The sequence below is a fragment of the Dama dama genome, chromosome X, assembly GCF_033118175.1.
Source record: "Dama dama isolate Ldn47 chromosome X, ASM3311817v1, whole genome shotgun sequence".
NCBI lineage: Eukaryota > Metazoa > Chordata > Mammalia > Artiodactyla > Cervidae > Dama > Dama dama.
Genome location: NC_083714.1, coordinates 165,310,946 through 165,334,407, shown reverse-complemented (window position 1 = coordinate 165,334,407; position 23,462 = coordinate 165,310,946). Strand labels below are relative to the sequence as shown.

The window sequence follows — 23,462 nt, the reverse complement described above, 5'->3', positions numbered from 1 at the left end:
ATACACACACCATATTGTATGTATATATCTATATATGTGATATATACACACACACTATATTCCATGTGTATATGTATATATATATGACATATACACACATTATATTGTATGTATATATGAGATATACACACACTATATTGTGTGTATATATGTACACATACATAAAATATGCACACACCATATTGCATGTATATATGTATATGTGATACTTACACACTATATTCTATATATATTTTTTATATGTGATAGATATACACACACCATATTGCATGTATAGATGTATATACATGTGATATAGCCACACACACCATATTGCATGTATGTGAAAAAAGTGAAAGTCACTCAGTCGAGTCCAACTCTTTGCGACGCCATGGATTATACAGTCCATGGAAGTCTCCAGGCCAGAATACTGGAGTGGGTAGCCTTTCCCTCCTCTAGATCTTCCCAACCCAGGGATCAAACCCAGGTCTCCCACACTGCAGGCAGAGTCTTTACCTGCAGAATATTCTTTACCTGAGCCACCAGGGAAGTCCATTGCATGTATATATGTGTGTGTATATATGTGTGTGTGTGTCTATACATAACACACAGATATAAATCTTACGGTATATACATGCATGTGTATGTATAAACACATGTGTATTCAATTGTGGGCTTCTCTGGTGGCTTAGATGCCAAAGAATCTGCCTGCAATGCAGGAGACCCCGGTTCAATCCCTGGGTCGGGAAGATCCCCTGGAGGAGGGCATGGCAACCCCCTCCAGTGTTCTTGCCTGGAGAATCCAACGGACAGAGGAGCCTGGTGGGCTACAGTCCATGGGGTCACAAAGAGTCAGACACGACTGAATGACTTTGCATGGGGTGCTAAGATGCCCCGGAGCCTGACTGGAAGTGCCAGCCTGCTGGAGACGGTGAGTTCTGAGCTGACTCCTGCTGCTGGAACCTGAAACTTTGCACTCTTGAACTTCTGTTTTTTTTTCCTGCTGACCTTCCTCCCCGCTCAAAACAGAGAAGTCCCCGGAGCTGCTTACACACCTCGCTCGTGACCGGCTGGCCCCTCAGACTCACAGAGAGAAAGGGGCCCGGGGCCCAGGGGAGAAGCAATTCCTGGGGCTGCCTGCCCCCGCCTTCTGGACACAGTGGGTTCCAAGTGTCACTTTGTCATTTCTTACGTAAATGCAACCCAAAGGCAGCTCGCAGTTCATCTCTGTTGGTTTTTCAAAGTCTGGGGGATGGTTTAGTTACCTCTTTGCTCACTCCTTCAGTCATGTCGGACTTTGCAACCCCATGGACTGTACCCCGCCAGCCTCCTCTGTCAATGGGGTTTTTCCAGGCAAGTATAGTGGAGTGGGTTGCCATGCCCTCCTCCAGGGGATCTTCCAGACCCAGGGATCAAACCCGGGTCTCCCGCATTGCAGGTGGATTCTTTACTGTCTCAGCCACCTGGCTAAGTTGCTATTTTTCCCGTGGCTGAAGCTGTCACTTCTGTTTTTGACCGCGCGCGCGCGTGCGTGCGCGCGCGCGTGTGTGTGCGCGCCTGATATCTGGGCCCCAGAAATCAGGGCGTAGGGCTCAGCTGGGCAACCGGGTGCCACCCCCGTTATAGCTCAGGCCCGGAAGACGCCCCCTGGCTCACGTGCGCCTTGCAGTTGGACACCTGCCCGGCGGTCCGGGGAGGGCGTCCATCCCCCAGGGGGTCTGTTGGCAGGAATCATGGTCCCTGAGTCGCCGGCGAAGCCAGCACGCGCGGCCCTTCAACGCTGATGGCATTGCAGCTCCCCTTTCAGACCCTAGTGCCGCGGGCATCTGTGTGTTCCTCCGCAGATGTAACATCTGCGCTGGGGGTGTGCCGAACGAGGTTCCTCAAACCCATTTAAAAATGGCCCGGGTTTCGCTTTGAGTAGGAAAACTTTCCGCACCACTAGCTCACGGCCAGGTGCTACCTTACAGTTACGGTTGGGGGGGGGGGGGTGCCACCCCACACATCACGGCCCCCCATCTCCATCCACCTTTGGGGTTCAGGAGCAGAAGGGACCCGGACGTCTCAGGATCGCACGTGGAGGCCGCAGGGGGAGGGGGCCGTGGAGAGGAGAGAGCTCTCTGATCTGCAGGGGAAAGGGGAACTCGTGGAGGGGACGGGGCTGGGGGGTGACCAGGAGGCTATTGCGTGTCCACAGTCGTGTGGGGGGCGGAATCTCAGCAGATGGCGGGGGGCGGGTTGCAGAGAGCTGGAGACAGAAAGTCCAGCCTCCCCCGTCGAGTGGCACTGGGGGGCGGGGAGCCTGCTGGAGGCTCCCCTGGGGTCTCAGATGGTCAAGAATCTCCCTGCAATGAAGGAGGCCTGGGTTCGATCCCTGGGTGGGGAAGATCCCCTGGAGGAGGGCATGGTAACCCGCTCCAGTGTTCTTGCCTGGAGCATCCCACGGACGGAGGAGCCTGGCGGGGCTACAGTCCACGGGGTCGCAGAGAGTCGGTCTACGACTCCGCGGCTAGCACGCTTTTCCACTTCTGCCCAGTGATGACTCCCCCCCCCCCCCTTCCTTCCCCCGGATCTGTCGTAACCTCCCGGTGGGAGCTTCAAAAGAGACTTCATTTGCATAACACAGCGGCTGGCCCCCGCAGAGAAGCCACGTGGGCGTCCGGGAGGCCTCGGTCTGCACCCCGAAGCTGCCGCCTCCCCCCCCCCACCAGCCCCCAGGGGGCCCCCCCAAGCTTTCACCTGTGCCCGTCTCGGGGACCGGGCAGGCAGCCCCTTCCCCTGCAGCACGGCGACGCACGGCTGATTCATAAAGAAATCACCTCTAACAGATGCGGCCGGCTCGCAAAGCCGCGGGCGGGCGGGCGGGCGCGGCGGACGACTAGGGGGTGGGGGGTGGAAGTGGCGTGAAATGAGCCAGAAACGGTTGCTGGCGGCCGCAAGACGCTCCCCCCGGGGCGCTGGGCGGGCAGAGGCGGCTCTTTGCCAGAGGCACGGGGCAGCCTGGAGGCTTGGGGGCCGCAGGGTGCCGGGTGGGGCGGAGGTTCTGCCGGAAGCTGCACGCAGACGTCACACACGAGCTCGCACAGAGCTGCAGCCGGTCCGTCCTTGGCTCCTGGGTGCCCCCCGCCCGCCCCCATCCCTGTGGACCTCTCTTCTTAAGGGCTTTACGGAGCCGCCAGGAAAACATCATCAAGGTCACCTCTGCAAAGTTGACATACAGGTGCGGGAGTTAGCCCCTCAGTCGTGTCCGACTCTCTGCGACCCCCCTGGACTGTTGCTCACCAGGCTCCGCCGTCCAAGGCGTTCTCTAAGCAAGAACACTGGAGTGGGCCGCCACACCGTCCTCCAGGGGATCTTCCCAATCCGGGGATCTAACCTGCGTCTCCTGCATTGCAGGCGGATTCTTGACCATCTGGGCCACCAGGGACACAGTGGTGGTTTCTCATATATTTGCAAAGAGATGCAACCAGTCCCATCACGCAATCCCAGAACGTCCTTATCGCCTTGAAAAGAAACCCTGCATGCCCAGGCCGTCACCCCCCAATTCGCTCCCCCAATGCATACGGATACACGTTTAAAAATGGAGCTCAGATTCACCTATTGCACAGTTCACCATGTTGAAAGTGGAAGACTCTGCGTTACGGGGCAGGGCTCGCCGGCTTTCACGACTGTCATCTCTGTCTGGTTCCAGACATGTTTATCCCCCTCACAAGGAGATGCTGTACCCTTAAGAGTTCCCACATCTTCCCAGCCCCTGGTGGGCCTTGTGAGTCTGTGGGTTTGCCTTACATGTTTCGTGTAAATGGAACCACACATCGTGTCTGCTTCTCTCACTGAGCAGTGTGTGTTCAGGGTCCAGCCACGCTGTGGCCTGTGTCAGAGCCTCACTCCTTTTTTGTGGCTGCATAATATTCCCCTGTGCACATGGACCCCATGCTGTTTATCCATCCGTCATCCATCCGTCCAACCACTCACTTATCCATCCATCCATCCATCCATCCACCCACTCACTTATCTATCCATCCATCCACCCACTCATTTATCTATCCATCCATCCGTCCATCCACTCATTTATCCATCCATGCATCCACCCATCCATCTATCCATGCATCATCCATCATCCATCCATCCACCCACTCACTTATCTATCCGTCCATCCATCCACTCCTTTATCCATCCATGCATCCACCCATCCATCTATCCATGCATCATCCATCCGTCCATCCACCCACCCACCACTTATCCCTCCATTTATCATCCATCCATCCATCCATTCATCTATCATCCATCCAACCATCCATCCACTCATTTATCCATCCATGTATCCATCGATCCATGTATCCACCCACCCATCTATCCATCCATCCATCCTCTCACTTATCCATCCATCCATCCATCCATCATCCATCCATCCATCCATCATCCATCCATCCATCCATCATCCATCCACTCATTTATCCATCCATGCATCCACCCATCCATCTATACATGCATCATCCATCCATCCATCCATCCATCCACCCACCACTTATCCATGCATCTATCGTCCACCCATCCATCCACCCATCCATCTATCCATTCATCCATCCATCATCCATCCAACCATCCATCCACTCATTTATCCATCCATGCATCCACCCACCCGTCTATCCATCCATCATCCACCCATCCATCCATCCATCCACTCAGTTATCCATCCATCCACCCATCCATCTTTCCATCCATCTATCCACTCACTTATCCATCCATCCACCCATCCTTCCATCCACCCATTCACCCACCCATCTATCCATACATCATCCATCTATCCAGCCATCCATCCACTCACTTATCCATCCAGCCAGCCAGCCAGCCAGCCACTCATCCATCCATCCATCCCTAGCTGCTAACACTTACACCAAGCCCAGGACTCCCCTCCCCGCCCCCTCTGAAGGTCAGAGACACTCAGGATGGTGGTCCTTCTGCCTCTACTGAGGTGGGTCTTACTCAGGTGGGGTGAGTGAAAAGCGGCCCTGAGTCAAAGGGACGACTGCTCTTTAAGGACCTCCCCTGTGTCTTTTCAACAACAGCCCAAACTTCCCAAGCGCTGGGGGGTTCTCCTAGGGCTGAGCTCACAGCAGGGACCAAAAGGAAACCATGATCCAGCCCTTTGCAGTGTGGGCTGGCCTGTTTTCTGGGTTTCTTGGGGTGTCTTATGCCACCCAAGTCGTGGTGTTTTGTGGGGGCAGCTCTGGAAACCTCAGCCCCAAAGCATTCAAGGACCACGGCTTCAAAGAGCTGGTGACATCACAGAGTCCAAATGGATGGTGCCTTGTAGTCCATAGAATATTCTCTCCTGGGATGTTGTTGTGTATTCATTAATTCGTGTCCGACCCTTTGCGATCCCATGGACTGTAGCCTGCCACAATCCTCTGTCCATGGGATTCTCCAGGCAAGAATACTGGAGTGGGTTGCCATGTCTTCCTCCAGGGGATCTTCCCGACCCAGGAGTCCTGGGTTGAGAATCCTGGGATGACTTAACCACACGGAGCTCACAGCTGCCTGATGCAGGAAGGGTTGAGAAAAGGCAAGCTGTGAGGTCCTGCCCACCCAGACCCTCAGTGTCCTCATCTGTCATATCACGGATGGAGACTCACCCTCTGAGGGTGGGCGTGGTACCAAGGGAACTAGTAACAGCGAAGCATGCTGTCAGCTGGGGTGTGTCCATAAATACTGGCTAGATCAGTAACCTGGGGGATGTCCTGGACTGTCCTGACAGAGGACCACAGACTGGGGACTAGTGACAACAGACATCCATCCCCCCCAGCCCTGGAGACCAGACATCTCAGGTCGAGGGGTCCCAGGGCCAAGCTCCCTGCAGAGGCTCCAGGGGAGGGTCCTTCCTGCCTCTTCCAGCTTCTGGGGGCTCCGGGCGTCCATCCCTGGGCTGGTGTCCGACTCCCTCCCATCTCTGCCTGTCTCCATGTGGCTTCTCCTCTGTGTCCATGTCTCTCCTGTTCTCTGTCTTATAAGGACCTTGTCCCTGGGTTTAGGGCCACCCCCATCCAGGATGTCGTCATCTCAGACCCTTCACTCCATCACCTCTGCACAGACCCTGTTTCCTAATCATGCCCCGACCTGACTTTGTGAGTGGGCATGAATCTTAGGAGGGCAGTCTTCAACCCACTACACCACCCACTGAACAAAAGTCCTATAAATAACTCAGGGTATAACAGGTGGATTTCTTCTGAAATTCAATCATGATACTTAATGCACTCTTCTAGAATGTTTTTTGGGGGGGCAATGTTTTTTAAATTAATTTATAAATTTTAACTGGAGGATAATCATTGTACAATATCCAGAATCTTTATGTAGGTGCCCATCATCTATTGGCAGGATTTTAAAAAAGATCTTAGGGTCACCGATCGATGCAGTTTGTGGAAGGTCACTTGTCATTGCGTTTAGGGCCACTTCATCCAGGAGGGGGCTTCCTGGGTGGCTCAGCTGGTAAAGAATCTGCCTGCAATGCGGGAGACCTGGTTTCGATTCCTGGGCTGGGAAGATCCCCTGGAGAAGGGAAAGGCTACCCACTCCAGTTATTCTTGGGTTTCCCTGGTGACTCAGCTGGTAAAGAATTCGCCTGCAGTGGGAGAGACCTGGGTTCGATCCCTGGGTCGGGAAGATCCCCTGGAGGAGGGAATGGCAACCCGCTCCAGTATTCTGGCCTGGAGAATTCCATGGACAGAGGAGCCTGGTGGGCTACAGTCCATGGGGTTGCAGAGAGTCGGACACGACTAAGCGACTCAGCTCAGCGCAGCTAAGCATGCAGGAGGGCCTCATCTCAGGCCCTTCCCTTCATCACATCTGCAGATACCACAGTTTTCTCCCCACTCATGGGTCCCAGGGGTCAGGATGTGGATACGTCTTTGCTGGCCCCCACTCCAGGCATCAACTAGCTTCAGCCACGTCCCCGCCAGCATCAGGGCTGAGTCACGAGCGCGGACAGAAGACTTTCCAAGCATTAGATCCTGCAGAGGTGGGAGCTACACGAGGTTGCTTTGGAATCTGACCACCACGCCCAGACATTTGGGCCATTCCCTGCCGGGATAGGGGTGCGTCATCAGTCTCATGTGGGAGATCCTGCCCTCTTGCCCATGACTCCGGGACCCGAGCGATGCTTGTGAACCTGCCCAGCAGAGGAAGCTGCGATGGGTTTTCTGGTTCACCCTAGGGGTAACCAAGAAAAGACACCGGAAACTCTGTGGCTGTCACGGGGGAATCATGTCTCCCACTTCAAGTTCAGGTTGATGCTCTAACTCCCTGTAGGTAAAAGGGTCCCCTTTGTTCCAAGGCGGGGGTAAGGTGGTGTCTTTGCAGATGTAATTCTTTAGGTTCACGTGAGGTCCATCTGGGCTTCCCAGGTGGCTCAGTGGGTAAAGAACCTGCCTGCAAATGCCAGAGATGCGGGTTTGATCCCTGGGTCAGGAAGATCCCCTGGAGGAGGGCCTGCCAACCCACTGCAGTATTCCTGCCAGGAGCATCCCATGGATAGAGGAGCCCGGCGGGCTGCAGTCCTTGGCGTTGCAGAGTCGGACACGCCTGAAGTGACTGACCACGCGTGACGTCCTACTGGAGCGAGAGGAGAGACCTGAGTCTGCTATGACCGGTGTCCTTATAAAAAGGGGACGTTCAGGAGGATTTCCCTGGTGGTACAAGGGTTGAGAATCTGTCTTCCAATGTAGGAGACACAGGTTCGATCCCTGGTAGGGGAATTAAAATTTCACATGCCTTGGGGCAACTCAGCCTGAGAGCCGTAAAGACTGAGCCTTCAGACATCAGCTAGAGTCTGAGCGGCCTGGAGCCCGTGAGCTGCAAGGGAGACCCTGCGTGCCACAACTAACACGCAATGCAGCGAAAAAGATATAAATATTAAAAAGGCGGGGGGCATCTGGGGCAGAAGGAGGGAGACGGCCGGGCAGAAATGGATACAGAGGTGGAGAAGATGCTTCAATAAGCCAAGGAACGCCAAGGATGGGCCGGAAAACACCCGAAGCTGAGACGAAATGACAAGTGAAAGTGTTAATCGCTTCAGTTGTGTCCGACCCTTTGCGACCCCATGGACTGTAGCCCCACCAGGCTCCTCTGTCCGTGGGATGCTCCAGGCCTGGAGCAGGCCAGATCCCTGCTCCAGGGGGATCTTCCTGACCTGGGGATCGAACCTGCGTCTCCTGCGTTGGTAGGCGGGTTCGTGAGCATCTGAGGTACCGGAGAAGCGCAGAGGCTGGGAAGGAGGCGTGGAAAAGATTCACAGCCACACCCACCCTCTCACACACAGCTTGACTTCAGGTCTCCAGACGTGAAAGGCCCTGAATCTGTGTTGTTCAAGCTCTGCTCCCAGTTAGGGGTGGGGAGGCGGTTTCCCTCCAGCAGCGCCAGGAAACAGGCGCACAAGCGCAAAGAAGCAAAGAATTTAGCCGATAGAGTACAGAAAGCCAGAGCAATCATCCTGCGAAATGAAAGAGGGGGAGGAATCTTGAAGAGAATGTAGGGCGTGAACGGTTGGGACAGCAGGAAGGACAGAGATGTGAGGACGTGGCCAACAGCCTCGCGGATCACTTGGCGGACGGTCACAGAAGTTAAAGATGCGAAAACTGCCCTCAGCTTGCAGTAAACGCACGCTGAGGGGTGTCCCTGGAGGTTCAGGGGTTAACAGTCCGCCTGCCGAACCCGCGTACACGGTTGCTGTAGGTGGTTGCAGCCGCTACACAGAAAAGAATGGACGTTCCTTAGAAAAGTAAACATAGACCTACTGTGTGACCCAGCCATCTCACCCCTGGGCAGGCATCCAGAGAAACACACGAGCTGAAAGCATACACATACCCCAGTGTTCACTGCGGCGCTGTTTACGACAACCAGGACATGGAAGCAACCAAGAGGTCCGTCCGCAGAGGGACGGATGAAGACGATGTGGTTACGTGCACACAATGGAGTATGCCTCAGCCATGAAAAGGAAGGAAATAATGCCATTCGCACCAACAGGCGTGGACGCAGAGATTCCCCTATGGAGTGAAGTAAGTCAGACAGGCAAGGGGAAACATCTTTGACAGCAATTACACGTGGACTCTAAAAAGACATGATGCAAATGAATGTACTTACAAAATAGAAGGAAGCTCAGAGACTTGGAAAATGAACTTATGGTTCCCAGGGGGGAAGGATGGGAGAAGGGATAGTCAGGGAGTCTGGGATGGACATGGACACACGGCTGTATTTCACATGGAGAACCAGCAAGGACCTGCTGGACAGCCCAGGGAACTCTGCTCAATACTCTGTAATAACCTGATGGTCACCAGGGGGAAGGATGGGGGAAGGCATAGTCAGGGAGTCTGGGATGGACATGGACACCCTGCTGTATTTAACATGGAGAACCAGCAAGGACCTGCTGGACAGCACAGGGAAGTCTGCTCAATACTCTGTAATAACCTGATGGTCACCAGGGGGAAGGATGGGGAAGGGATAGTCAGGGAGTCTGGGATGGACATGGACACACTGCTGTGTTTAACATGGAGAACCAGCAAGGACCTGCTGGACAGCACAGGGAACTCTGCTCAATACTCTGTAATAACCTGATGGTCACCAGGGGGAAGGATGGGGGAAGGCATAGTCAGGGAGTCTGGGATGGACATGGACACACTGCTGTGTTTAACATGGAGAACCAGCAAGGACCCGCTGGACAGCTCAGGGAACTCTGCTCAATACTCTGTAATAACCTTATGGTTCCCAGGGGGAAGGATGGGGGAAGGGATAGTCAGGGAGCTTGGGATGGACATGGACACACGGCTGTATTTAACATGGAGAACCAGCAAGGACCCGCTGGACAGCTCAGGGAACTCTGCTCAATACTCTGTAATAACCTTATGGTTCCCAGGGGGAAGGACGGGGGAAGGGATAGTCAGGGAGCTTGGGATGGACATGGACACACGGCTGTATTTAACATGGAGAACCAGCAAGGACCTGCTGGACAGCTCAGGGAACTCTGCTCAATACTCTATAATAACCTTATGGTCACCAGGGGGAAGGATGGGGGAAGGGACAGTCAGGGAGTCTGGGATGGACATGGACACACTGCTGTATTTAACATGGAGAACCAGCAAGGACCCGCTGGACAGCTCAGGGAACTCTGCTCAATACTCTGTAATAACCTGATGGTCACCAGGGGGAAGGATGGGGGAAGGGATAGTCAGGGAGTCTGGGATGGACATGGACACACGGCTGTATTTACCATGGAGAACCAGCAAGGACCTGCTGGACAGCCCAGGGAACTCTGCTCAATACTCTGTAATAACCTGATGGTCACCAGGGGGAAGGACGGGGGAAGGGATAGTCAGGGAGCTTGGGATGGACATGGACACACGGCTGTATTTACCATGGAGAACCAGCAAGGACCTGCTGGACAGCCCAGGGAACTCTGCTCAATGTCACGTGGCAGCCAGGATGGGAGGCTAGTCTGGGGGAGAAAGGATGCGTGTATAAAGGCTGAGCCCCTTTGCTGTCCCCCTGAAACTATGACAACAGTGTTAATTGTTTATACACCAATAAAAAAAACTTTACAGTTTGAAAAAAAGTAAAGGAATCGGACTTACAATGCAGGAGACGTGGGTCCGACCCTTGGTTGGGAAACTAAGATCGCATGTCCCACCGGGAAACTCAGCCACGAGCCTCAACCACGGAGCCCGAGTGTTACAACGAAAGATCCCGTGTGTCACAACTAAGGCCCGACACAGCCAAACAAATCAATGTTAAAAAGAAACAGTGTTGGACCGTATTTTCCCCTTCAGGACCACGGCCCACCCCACAGCTGACCACTGGGAGATCTGCTCGGTAACATCCTTCCGGGCACGTCTCAGTGTGTGTGAAACACACATTTCACATATGTACAGTGTGAAATTAGAGTATTTCCTGCCATATCAGTAAACTAGAAAGGTCACGGCCATCAGCAGTTTCTGCCCTCCACAGGAGCTACGGTTCTTCCAGTAGTCACATGTAGACCTGAGAGTTGGACCATAAAGAAAGCTGAGCAGCGAAGAATTGATGCTTTTGAACTGTGGTGTTGGAGGAGACTCTTGAGAGTCCCTTGGATTGCTAGGAGATCTAGCAAGTCCATCCTAAAGGAAGTCAGTCCTGAATGTTCATGGGAAGGACTGATGCTGAAGCTGAAACTCCAACATTTTGGCCACCTGATGCGAAGAACTGACTCACTGGAAAAGGCCCTGATGCTGGGAAAGATTGAGGGCAGGAGGAGAAGGGGACGACAGAGGATGAGATGGTTGGATGGCATCACCAACTCGATGGACGAGAGTTTGAGTAAACGCCGGGAGATGGTGATGGACAGGGAGGCCTGGCATGCTGCGGTCCATGGGGTCGCAAGGAGTCGGACACAGCTGAGAGACCAAACAATGGCAAGGTAAGCCAGGGACAGGATTTGCCCAGACAGCTGAGGTGCATTTGAAAGGAGTGAATTTAGTGAGCCCAGAGGCTTGCATCCTCCCGTAGGTAGATTGCTAAATTCCTTCACTGATGCCTGATCTTTGCTCTTCAGGCCACCTGCTCCCTTTCTTGCAAACTTGCATCCAGCCTCGATTCCCCCTCTTGCCTTCTTGCAGCAGTTTTCTCTGAGGTACTGAGATGCTGTCGCCCCCAGACTCGGAGTCCTCAACATGCCCACCAAATAAAATAAGTCCCTTACTAATCTCCGGTCGTGACTATTTATTTTAGTAAACGACACTCAACCCACACAGGCAGATGCTTTACCCTGCCTGCTGCGCACATCGCCTGTCGTGACCGTCTCACTTTGAGCATTGAAGAATGTCTCCATCACATATATACAGTTTCTCTCTGCCATTTTCCACACTTGAGTACGCAGTGGGTGTATCTCACCTTGCTCCCCAAGTTGTGGGCCCTCGGACGCATTGCCTGACCTTCACACTCTGTTGACCACACACACCTAGGCACGCATTTCTGTATATGGCCGTGATAACGTCTTCTAAATCCCAGATTGTGTTTCAAATGGTGCAGAATCTTCCCCGCAGTGCAGGACACCTAGGTTTGATGCCAGGGTCAGGAAGATCCCCTGGAGGAGGGCATGGCAACCCACTCCAGTATTCTTGCCTGGAGAATGCCACATACAGAGGAGCCTGGCGGGGCTACAGTCCACGGGGTGTCAAAGACTCACGTCCTACGGAGCCGCCAACACACACACAGGCTTGCCGACACAAAGGCGACGCTCATTTTAAACTGAAAGCGTTGTGTTAGTTAGGAAAATAGATCTAAAACCAACCCTCCAGACTTCCACCTTAGAAAACTAGAACAGGGCGAATCTGCTTAAATCCCAAGGGGGTAGAACAGAAGAGGTAATAAAAGTGACAGCCGGAAGCAGTGAAACTGAAAACAGAAAATCAGGAGAGGAAAGAAAAAGAAATCAAAAGCTGGGTCTCAGAAGAGATCGGGAAAATCAATAAACCTCTAGTCAGGCTAAGAGAAAAGAAAATGAGACATAGTGGATACGTATATGGACACCCACTGGGGGAGGGTTGGTAGGATGAATTGGGAGATGGAGCTCACACATATACACCGCCGATATTCCGTATGAAGTAGGTAACTAATGAGAAGCCACTGTACCACACAGGGAACTCTCCTCACTGCTTTGTGGTGACCTAAATGGAAAGCAAAATCCAAGAAAAGGAGGGGACTTCGGGATGCGTACGGCCGATTCACTCGGCCGTGCCGTGGACAGTAATAGGTCATTGTAAAGAAGTTGTACTCTAATTAACACGATAAGAGACACAAAGAGAAGACACGAATCACAAAGATCTGCCACCAGAGACAGGCTGTAAGCCCCAGCAGATTCCTCTGTCCGTGGGACTCTCCAGGTGAGAAAACCGGAGCAGGGAGGCAGGTTCAAGAGGGGAAGGAAGGTATGTATTCCTACGGCTGATTCATGTTGCTATATGGCAGAAACCGAGACAATATTGTAAAGCAATTATCCTTCAATTAAACATAAATCAATTAGAATTAAAAAAAAAAAAAGAATACTGGAGCGGGTTGCCCCTTCCAAAGACATTGAAGGAACCATCAAGAAATACTATGAAGAGTTGTACGCCCACAGATTTTATTACCTAGATGAATCAGACCACATCCTTGACACAACCTGCTGAGACACACCAAAGACTAAACAGGCTATGAGAATCGGTCTGCGTTTATTAAAGAATAGAATCAATAATCAATAACTCCCCCCCCCAAAAAAAAACCACCATGTCCAGATGGACTTACTGATGATTTCTACCAGACACTTGAACGATGGAATGGTAGCAATTCTCTATGTTTTTGGTTCCCCCCACCAAGAAAATAGGAAAACAGCCGCTATCACCCCCAGATCCTTCCCACACACGGTGACAATTTGAAGTTGCAGAAAGCAGAACCAGGGTGGGCTGGGAGGAGGGGGCACTCACGTGTCACGCTGTCGACAACCACAGTTTGCCAGCAAGCTGTGTCATCGTTTCCATCTGAGGGGTGAGAGCTGCCCTGTCACCCAAGGCTCAAGTCACACCTCACATGGGGGGCCACAGAGGTCGAGCGTCTCTGTCGCTCCTTCCCGGGCTTGAGCGTCTCTCAGCTGGCCCTTCCTTGGCGGAATGGCCTTGCCAAAACCGAGCCAGACCCGCCCTTGGGTCACTCCAGTCTGTCTTATCAGCGTGACGGTAGCAGCCGTTTCTACACGATCGAGTGGACCATATTGGTACGGATCTGTTTCTGGGCAAGCTATTGTGTTTCCATTGATCTGCGTGTCTCTCTTTCACCCAAATCACACTGTCTCGTCTTTAAAAAACTATTTTTTATTGCAGTCTAGTTGCTTTATACTGCAGTATAGGACTTTCCTGGTGGCTCAGCGGGTAGACAATCCGCCTGCAACGCGGGAAACCTGGGTTCAATTCCTGGGTCAGGAAAAACCCCTGGAGAAGGGATAGGCTACCCACTGCAGTGTTCTGGGGCTTCCCAGGTAGCTCAGAGGGTAAAGAATCCACCTGCAATGCAGGAGACATGGGTTCGATCCCTGGGTGGGGAAGATCCCCCGGACGAGGGCATGGCAACGCACTCCAGTGTTCTTGCCTGGAGAATCCCATGGACAGAGGAGCCTGGTGGGCTACAGTCCATGGGGTCTCACAGAGTCAGACACGGCTGGATGACTAAGCACCGCTCATGGTTGCTTTAGAATGTTAGGGTACTTTCTTCTGTAGAGCAAAGTGAGTCAGCTATACATATAGAAATATCCCTTCTATTTTTTTGGGTTTCCTTCCCTTTTAGATGAACACAAAGTATGATTCTTCCTGTTCTCCAACTTACTTGGGTATCTAACAATATTAAAAAAAACGCCTCAAAATGGTTCACAAACTGCAACCAGTTAAAGATAAGTCTTTTGCAATCACAAAATAACACGTGCACTTTAGTTCTTAGGCTACTGATTCTTTTTTCTTTTTTTTTTCAAACTTTAAACTTTTTATTTTATCTTGGGGTACAGTCGATGAACAAGGGTCTGCAGAGTCCTGGGTAGAGTTCTCTGTGCTATCCAGTAGGTTCTCATTAGTTAGCTATTTTATACATAATTTTGATGGAGTGTATTTGTCAATCCCAATCTCCCATATTTTTTTTTTTTTGTTTAAAAAATTTTTTTATTTAAAGTTTTTTTTTTTTCTGAAAGATAATTGATTTATGATGTGCTGGTTTCTGTTGTAAAGTGAGTCAGTTTTACATATATATATGTAAGATTTTTTTTTATGTTAAGATTTTTAAGATTCTTAATATTTTAAGATTCTTTTCCCATATAGGTTATTAAGATTCTTTTTGATATTCTTTTCCCATATAGGTTACTAAGATTCTTTTTGAGCTTCTTTTCCCATATAGGTTATTAGGATTCTTTTTGAGATTCTTTTCCCATATGGGTTATTAAGATTCTTCTAGCATATACGTTATTACAGAATAGTGAGTAGACTTCCCTGTGCTATATAACAGGTTTGTTGACTATCTGTCTATACATAGGGCTGTCTATTTGTCCGGCCCAATCTCCCAGTTTAGGCCTCTCCATCCTCACAAGTTTTAGCATTTTTGCTACTCTGAATGGCTTGTGTTCGTATTAACGAAAGAACTTCAGTCGCTAGAAAGGAAATGAAAGACTACCTGTGCTGTACGTACATATTTATAACTAACACATGTATTTGTCTTGGTTACAAATAGGATCATAACCTCGGAAATTTGCAACTGTTTTTGAAACACTTTCCTAGGAGTATAGAGTTGATTTACAATGTTGCATCAGTCCTCAGGGGTACAGCAGAGTGAAGCAGCAATATGTGTACGTATTTCTCCCCTCTTTTTCAGATTCTTTTTTCCACACTGGCCGTTACAGAGTATTGGGTAGAGTTGTCTGTGTTAGACAGTAGGTTCCCATTAGGTATCTACTTTACATACCATCGTGCGTATTTGCAAACCACACTGTCTTGATCGGCCCACGAAGTGGCCACCTCATAACTCTGCTTTTCTCTCTGCGTGTTATACTGCTGACCCTGATTCACATCACTTTTTCTGGCCTATGTGCTGGCCCCGGTTCTCTATCCACGAGGGGCAACTGTGACTCTTGTTGGTGGCGTCGGATGGGTTCAGTCGCATTTTGCATCTCTAAAGATGTTTTAAAGATCCACTTGGATCATTTTTTCAAGTGAGTCATTTTTCTTTAAAGTGCTTTGCTTTATGGAGTTTGTTACAATACTGCCTCTGTTTTATGTTTTGGCTTTCTAGCCGAAAGGCATGTGGGAATTTAGCCCCCCGACCAGGGATGGAACCCCACTCCCCCTGCACTGGAGGGCAAAGTCTTAACCACTGGGCCCCTGGGGAAGTCTCGATATTTTGTATCTTTCAGTTCAGTTCAGATATTTTGTCTCTTTCAGTTCAGTTCAGTTCAGTCGCTCAGCCCTGTCTGACTCTTTGCGACCCCATGGACTGCAGCACTTGAGGCCTCCTTGTCCGTCACCAACTCCCAGAGCTTGCTCAAACTTATGTCCATTGAGTCAGTGATGCCATCCAACCATCTCATCCTCTTTTTATCATTATCTTTACGTTACAAAATCTTGGAACTATGTCATGTGTGTTTCACACTTAGCTCAGGAGTACCTTCTCTAACCAGTAACTAAAAAAAAAATTTTTTTTAATTCCTTCTACTTTAAAATTTTTCTTACTTGGAAAAGAAATAAAATGACTGCTCCATAAGGAAGGTGGGATGTCAGTTCCCCAGCCAGGGATGGAACCCACTCGCCCTGCCGTGAAAGTGCACGGTCTCAGGCGCTGGGCCTCCGGGGAGGCTGACGTTTCCCTAGCTTTCTGTTGCCCAGGCCACGTTGTAACCATGCCATCACCTGCAGGGACGGTCACCACGCCTGCCCTTGGCAGAGGCTCCGTGTCTGCTGAGCAAACGCATGATGCAATCTGAGAGAACCACGCCGGAAGGAAAATGTCAAACTCTCAGGATGCAGGGGCATCTGAGACATCCCCGACTTGGCTGACCCATCTGAACTCTGCTGTCTTCCCAGCTAGGGGCCGTCAGCCTTTGCCTGAAGATGCCTATTTGGGGGCACTGGAGATATCCCTGCAATTCTAACACTTTTTATGAGACGCAGATACTGACCAAGTGATTCTAAGCTCTACATGCATGTGCTAAGTCCGTTCAGTCGTGTCCTACTCTTTGTGAGCCCATGGACTGCAGCCCGCCAGGCTCCTCTGTCCAAGGGATTCTCCAGGCAAGGATACTGGAGTGGGTTGCTGTGCCCTCCTCCAGGGGATCCTCCCCACCCAGGGACTGAACCTCGGTCTCCTGCATTGCAGGCAGATTCTTTACCATCTGTGCCTCCAGTGAAGCTCTTCGAGAGAGGCAAAAAGTCCAGAACAGCCAACACAGGACTTAAGGAGAAGGAGAAAACGGGATCATTGACCCCACCTGACTTCAAGACTTACTACAGTCATAAGCGGTAGTAATTACCGCAGTGATACCATAGTGTAGTAATAAAGCTACAGTAATCAGGACGGCGGGGGGAAGGGGAAACAGAGGCACAAACTATCATCTATAAAGTAAGCTACAAGGAAACTATGTATAAAATAGATGAACTACTCAGAAACCGTGAGGAAGGCATGGCAACCCACCCCAGTGTTCTTGCCTGGAGAATCCACACGGACAGAGGAGCCTGGCGGGCTACAGCCCAGGGGGTCGCAGAGAGTCAGACACGAAGGAGCGACGAACACTTTCCCAGCTGGTTCACTTTGATGTACAACAGAAAAACTAACGCCACATTGTAAAGCCACCACACTCCAGCGAGAAATCCGCTCTGAACGTTCACTGGAGCGACTGATGCTGAAGCTGAAACACCAGTACTTTGGCCGCCTGATGCAAAGAACTGAATCGCTGGGAGAGACCCGGATGCTGGGAAAGATTGAAGGCGGGAGGAGAAGGGGATGACAGAGGATGAGATGGTTGGATGGCATCACCGACTCGATGGACCTGAGTTTGAGCAAACTCCGGGAGTTGGTGATGGACAGGGAGGCCTGGCGTGCTGCGGTCCATGGGGTCGCAGAGAGTCAGACACGACTGAGCGACTGAACTGAGGAAATAATTCTAAAAATGTTGGGGAAGATACAAAAAAATAAGCTACAAACACATGTTGTGCAGCACAGGTAATACAGCCAATTTTTTATAGTAGCTGTCAAGGGAGCATAGTCTTTAAAAACTGTGAATCACTAGATTGTACACCAGTAACTTCAACACTATTTTACACCAACTATAATGAAGTGAAAAAAAAAAAAAAAGAATCATGACCATTTAGGAATATTTTAGGTAATTTTTTTTTTAAGACAGTGTGGCACTGGTGATATAATAGAGAAATGGATCAATGCAACAAAACAGCGTACAGAGGGAGACACTCTCCTTGTGGTTAACTGATCTTTGACAAAAAAGCATTATAGTGGAGCAAAAAAAAAGGCAAAAACGAGCAAAGATCTTTGACAAGAAGGAGCAAAGACAGTCTCTTCAAAAAAACGATATTGGAGCAACTCACATCCATATGCAGAAAAGAAAAAGAATCTACACACAGACCTTCCTCCCTTCACAGTAATGAATTCAAAACGGATCACAGTCCAAATGTAAAACACAAAACAGTAAGACTTCTACATGATAATGCAGCAGAAAAACCCAGATAACCCCGTGCACGGTGATACGTTTTTTCTTGGCTTGGCCAAAACCATCAGTGGGATTTTTCTGTAATATCTTAGATACAACCCCAGAAGCACAATCCCTGAAAGCAATCACAGATAAGCTGAACTTTGTCAAAATTAAAAATATCTGCTCTGCCAACAATTCTGCCCATAAAATAAGACAAGCCATAGACTGGGGGAAAATATTTGCAAAAAGACATACCTGGGGGGGGGGGGGCGGGGGGGAAGACCAATATCCACAATATGTAAAGAGCTCTTAAAATTCAACAACAGGAAAACAAACAACCCAAATGAAAAAGGGGTTGCCAAAGACCCAAGAGCTTCATCGAAGAAGTTGTCCAGACAGCAAAGAGGCACAGGAAAAGAAGTCACAGGTCGCAAGCCTGGCAGGGAATTGTAAAAAGTAACACCCCAGTGAGGACAAGCTGGCACCTGACAGGTATCAGAATGAGTGGGATCTGAAATCGCCGGCACCCACAGTCCGTTGGCGAGGAAACGGGAACTGTGTTCCACGCCGGGCGTTGTTAAGAGGGCCCTTGCATCTTGCGTGGCCTTCTGGTCACTTTGCGGCTGGAACCACACCCTAAGTGGGACCTGATGACCTCAAGACTCCACGTTCTCCGGGGCCCCGCCCTTGTCTTTGTCACCCCGAGACATTACCTCTGGTTTGTTGTCCCTGAGGGGGGACGCTCTGTTCTGCAGACGGAGCGGTGGAGACGGGCTGGCGGATGGAGAACGGACCGGCCGTCTGTCCCTCTGTGTTCTGAGTGGAACTCTCGGATCGCAGGACAGCTGAGCACAAACACACGAGCAGGGCTCTTATCTCCGTCTCCCGTTTATGGGCCCCATAATTGCACAATCGGCACGCAGAGAATCACAGATCATTTGCATGCCCACACGTGTGTGATTTTCATCTGTCTTCTCCACAACCCAGCCTAGTGTTCCCTGCCTCCCGTGTGTTTCTGCTCTCCAGACTTCGCCAAACGAGCCAGCATCCACTTTCTACCCAAAGTGGGGGTGGGGGGGAAACCTCTGCTATTCTTTTGCATGACAATGTTTTGTTCTTTAATCTTTTTTTTTTTTTTCCATTGTCAGGCTGCACTCCCCAGCCGTCGGGTCTGAATCACACCTGCAAATTTAGCCTCTGTCTCTAAGGCAGGAAGCCACTCAAAGTGGATGCATCAATTAAGCATTAATTAACCTGAAGCACCACTGTGTAAAGAAAAGAAAAAAAAAAAAGAGCTGGCCTGGGGTGGGGGGTTGGGCGGCAGACCTGCCGGGAAATAGGAGTTTGCAGGTTGCATGTATTGTGAGAGTCACAAGGGCTTGCTTCGTGGGTGAACCAGAACGCCAGCTGTGAGAAGTGGGAGAGATTTGCCTAGCAGATCGGTAGACAGAGAAAGTCTCAGAGACGAAGAGATAAAGGCAGAGATATAGAGAGAGTTCTGCACACCCTTGATTCCCCAATCAGGGTCTGCAGGCTACGTCGCTTCACTTGCGTCCGACTCTGCAACCCCATGGGCGCCTCTGTCTACAGGATTTCCCCAGGCAGGAATTCTGGACCGGGTTGCCACGCCCTCCTCCAGGGGATCTTCCCATCCCAGGGATCGAACCTGTGTCTTCTGCCTTGCAGGCAGATTCTTTACCGCCTGAACCACCAGGGAAGCCCTGGCAACATGGAAGAACTCGCTGGCATGCCACTGAACACAGACCCAGTTGCGTGTCTTGGCGACTTCTCAGGAGGTGCTTGGCGTTCCCCCAGAAAAGGATATTTGGAGCGAAGGTGCCATCGTGAGCCCTCTTGGGCACAAGTCTGTATTAGACATGAAACTCCACAGACACGTCTCCTACCTGGATCTCCCCCCGACCCCCGCAAGCTCAGCTGGAGAAGGTCAGAGACGAAGCTGGGCAGACCGCACACCAAAACCTACAAGGATAACCTGGTGAATCTGACATGGCCCAGAGGGAAGGTGTCCAAAGAGCCCATCCCCTGGAGAGGGTCCCAGATGACCCGGCGAGGGGCGGCGGGGAGGGAGCTCAGAAGGACATTTCAGGGCTGGCCAACTTAATTCTGGTTTTCATTTGGAACGTAGGAAAGACGCGGCACTTTGCTGAGAGTTAGCAGATGGACTGACCATCAGCATGTGTCTGGTTTATGAATGAAATGACCGCCACCCCACCCCCCCCACCACTGCCCCAGTCAGTAAGAGCTGGGTCTGGAAATGAGTAGCAAAACGGGCAGAGCTTGGAAGCTGTTTAATGAGGAAGAGGAGATGTCAGTGGACTTCCATACAAAGTCTCATTAGCCACCAACGGCGCAAGGAGCTACAGGGCCAGAGGGCTGCAATACGAGGTCAGAAATCGGCTAATTCTCCTGGGAAGCAAAGCTACGATAAACCCAGACAGTCTATTAAAAACCAGAGACATCACTTTGTCAAGAAATGTCTGTCTACTCAAAACTATGGTCTTTCATGTACGGATGTGAGAGCTGAACCGTAAGGAACGTTGAGTGCCGAAGAATGGATGCTTTTGAACTGTGGTGCTGGAGAAGACTCTTGAGAGTCCATGAACTGCAAGGAGATCCAACCAGTCCATCCTAAAGGAAATCAGTCCTGAGTGTTCATTGGAAGGACTGATGCTGAAGCTGAAACTGCAATCCTTTGGATGCGTGGTTTGAAGAACCGACTCACTGGAAAAGACCCTGATGCTGGGAAAGATTGAAGGCAGGAGGAGAAGGGGATGACAGAGGGTGAGATGGTTGGATGGCATCACCGACTTGATGGACATGAATTTGAGCAAACTCTGGGAGATGGTGATGGACAGGGAGGCCTGGCGTGCTGTGGTCCAGGGGGTCGCAAAGAGTCGGTCACGACTCAGAAAGTGAATGGCAGTTTCACAGTGAGTTGCAGGAGGTGCTGCCGACACGCCTGGGGTTCTCTGCGGGGCCAGAAAGGAAGCAGACATAAACCAGTAAAGAGGTGGTGAAAGCTGAGCTCTGGTTTATAGCAGAAACTGCCAACTGGTGATTGTGGCTTCCCAGTGCCCGCGGAGAGAGTGGACACTTGCCAGTGTGGTTCAGTCTCCTGCGGCTGCCAGAACCCAACCTGGGGGCTTAAAACCACAGACATCCACCCTCCCCGAGTCCTAGGGGAGGTCAAGGAGTCCCAGGGTTGAGCTCCGTCTCGAGGCTCCAGGGGAGGGTCCTTCCCGCCCCTTCCAGCTTCCGGGGGCTCCAGGCTACAACGTGGATGGTCAGTGAGACAGGCAGGCAGAGGAGGACACACGGTGTGTGATTGCACTGATAGGAAACATCTGGACCAGGTAAATCCAGAGAGATTTAAAAGAAAGCAAGCAGATTTTTGGTTTGCAGAGTCTACAAGGAGTAGGGACTGAGGTTTGATTACTCATGGGGATGGGGGTCTCCTTCTGGGGGTGCTGAGAATGTTCTTGAAGCAGAGACAACAGTTTGAACAAAACTGTGTATGTTCTACATGCACCTGTCTTGTTTGGGGCCTTCCCAGGTGGCTCAGACGGTTAAGAATCCGCCTGCCAATGCAGGAGACACAGGTTCGATCCCTGGGCCGAGAAGATTCCCTGGAGGTGGAAGTGGCAACCCGGTCCACTATCCCTGCCGGGAGAATCCCATGGACAGAGGAGCCTGGCGGGGCTGCAGTCCAAGGGGTTGCAAGAGTCGGACACGACTGAGCGACAAACATGCACATGTGTGTTGTTTCCTTTGAAGGGTTAACTGCATGTGGTGCAGATGCTAGCTTAGTTTTGAAATAAGCCTCGTGAGCCCCAGGGGAAACCTAAGGCTGGGTCTGGGTGCTTGGCTGTATCTACATGGCCTGCTGCCCCGTGAATTCCCTGGCTCCCCATTCGCCCCTCATCTGGAGACCGTCCCTCCCTTGATTCCATCATCCGCACCCGTTGGGTCAGTGCTGGGTGTCTGGGGCTGACCGCCCGCCCACGTGTCTGGGTCTGCGGTCCCCGAGCCTGCTTGAATTGCCCGCCAGGACTTGAACAGTAGGAAGAGATGGCCTGGGCGTCCTCACTGTTTGCACAAAGCCTTGTCCCAGACGCCTCTGTGGCCCAAGAGAGCTGGCCAGGGGCTACGGTTCTCGTTTCCTTCTTTTTGAAGGTCACAGACGCCTCCTTCCTGGCCCTGTGTTCCAGGGGAAAGAGCGTGGAAGGGGCGGGCCACGGTTCCTGGAGCCGTCGGGCCACGGCGCCTGATCTCTGGAGGGCATCGCCCTTTGGGCGTGCGTGCTAAGTCACTTCAGTCGCGTCCAACTTCTTGCATCCCTGTGGACTGCAGCCGGCACATGCCTCTGTCCACGGGTCTCTCTGGGGACCCTGAGGTACAGAGGGGTGAAGGGCCTGGGGTGGGACACGGTCAGCTCGGGGCTGAGCTCAGAGCCGGACATGGGGGTGCTCCTGGGAACGTCGGAAGGCAGGGAGCGAGCCGGTGAGAGGCCGAGGGAGGCCGAACGCTCTCCGGGATCTCACGGAAGAGGGTGGCGGAAGGCACAGCGGACCCACAGAGAGAGGGAGCGCTGCGGGTGTGGACCTGCCCAGGTCCTGTGACTTCACCAGGCAGCGCCTCTTGTCTCTTGCTGCCTGGGACCTGGTGTCAGTCTCCCTGTGAGCCCTTAACTGAGAGTGTGCGTCCCCGTGTCCCTGTGTGACCTGGTGTGTGTCCCCACGCCCACGTGTGACCGGGTGTGACTCCCCGTGTCCCCGTGTGACCTGGTGTGCATCCCCGTGTCCCCGTGTGACCTGGTGTGAGTGTCCGTGTCCCCGTGTGACCTGGTGTGCATCCCCGTGTCCCCGTGTGACCTGGTGTGAGTGTCCGTGTCCCTGAGTGACCTGGTGTGCGTCCCCGTGTCCCCGTGTGACCTGGTATGCATCCCCGTGTGCCCGTGTGACCTGGTGTGCGTCCCCGTGTCCCTGTGTGACCTGGTGTGCGTCCCCGTGTGCCCGTGTGACCTGGTATGCATCCCCGTGTGCCCGTGTGACCTGGTGTGCGTCCCCGTGTCCCCGTGTGACCTGGTGTGCGTCCCCGTGTCCCCGTGTGACCTGGTGTGTGTGCCCGTGTCCCCGTGTGACCTGGTGTGAGCGTCCGTGTCCCTGAGTGACTTGGTGTGTGTCCCCGTGTCCATGTGTGACCTGGTATGTTTCCCCGTTTCCCCGTGTGACCT

At 51.8% G+C, this 23,462-nt stretch overlaps 1 protein-coding gene across 5 annotated transcripts in view; it reads right to left on the bottom strand.

The window, feature by feature from the left end:
* The window catches only part of P2RY8 (P2Y receptor family member 8), a 54,752-nt gene that overhangs the window by 5,570 nt on the left and 25,720 nt on the right, over positions 1-23,462 (bottom strand). For 2 of the 5 annotated variants that reach the window (XM_061136166.1, XM_061136167.1), the window contains exon 2: positions 18,922-19,053. The exons of 2 other annotated variants lie outside the window; for them this stretch is intronic. The gene's annotated coding sequence lies outside the window, so the exon portion shown is untranslated. Of the gene's footprint in view, positions 1-18,921; positions 19,255-23,462 lie in introns of those variants that run through there. One more of the 5 variants, XR_009691898.1, reaches the window with a different exon arrangement.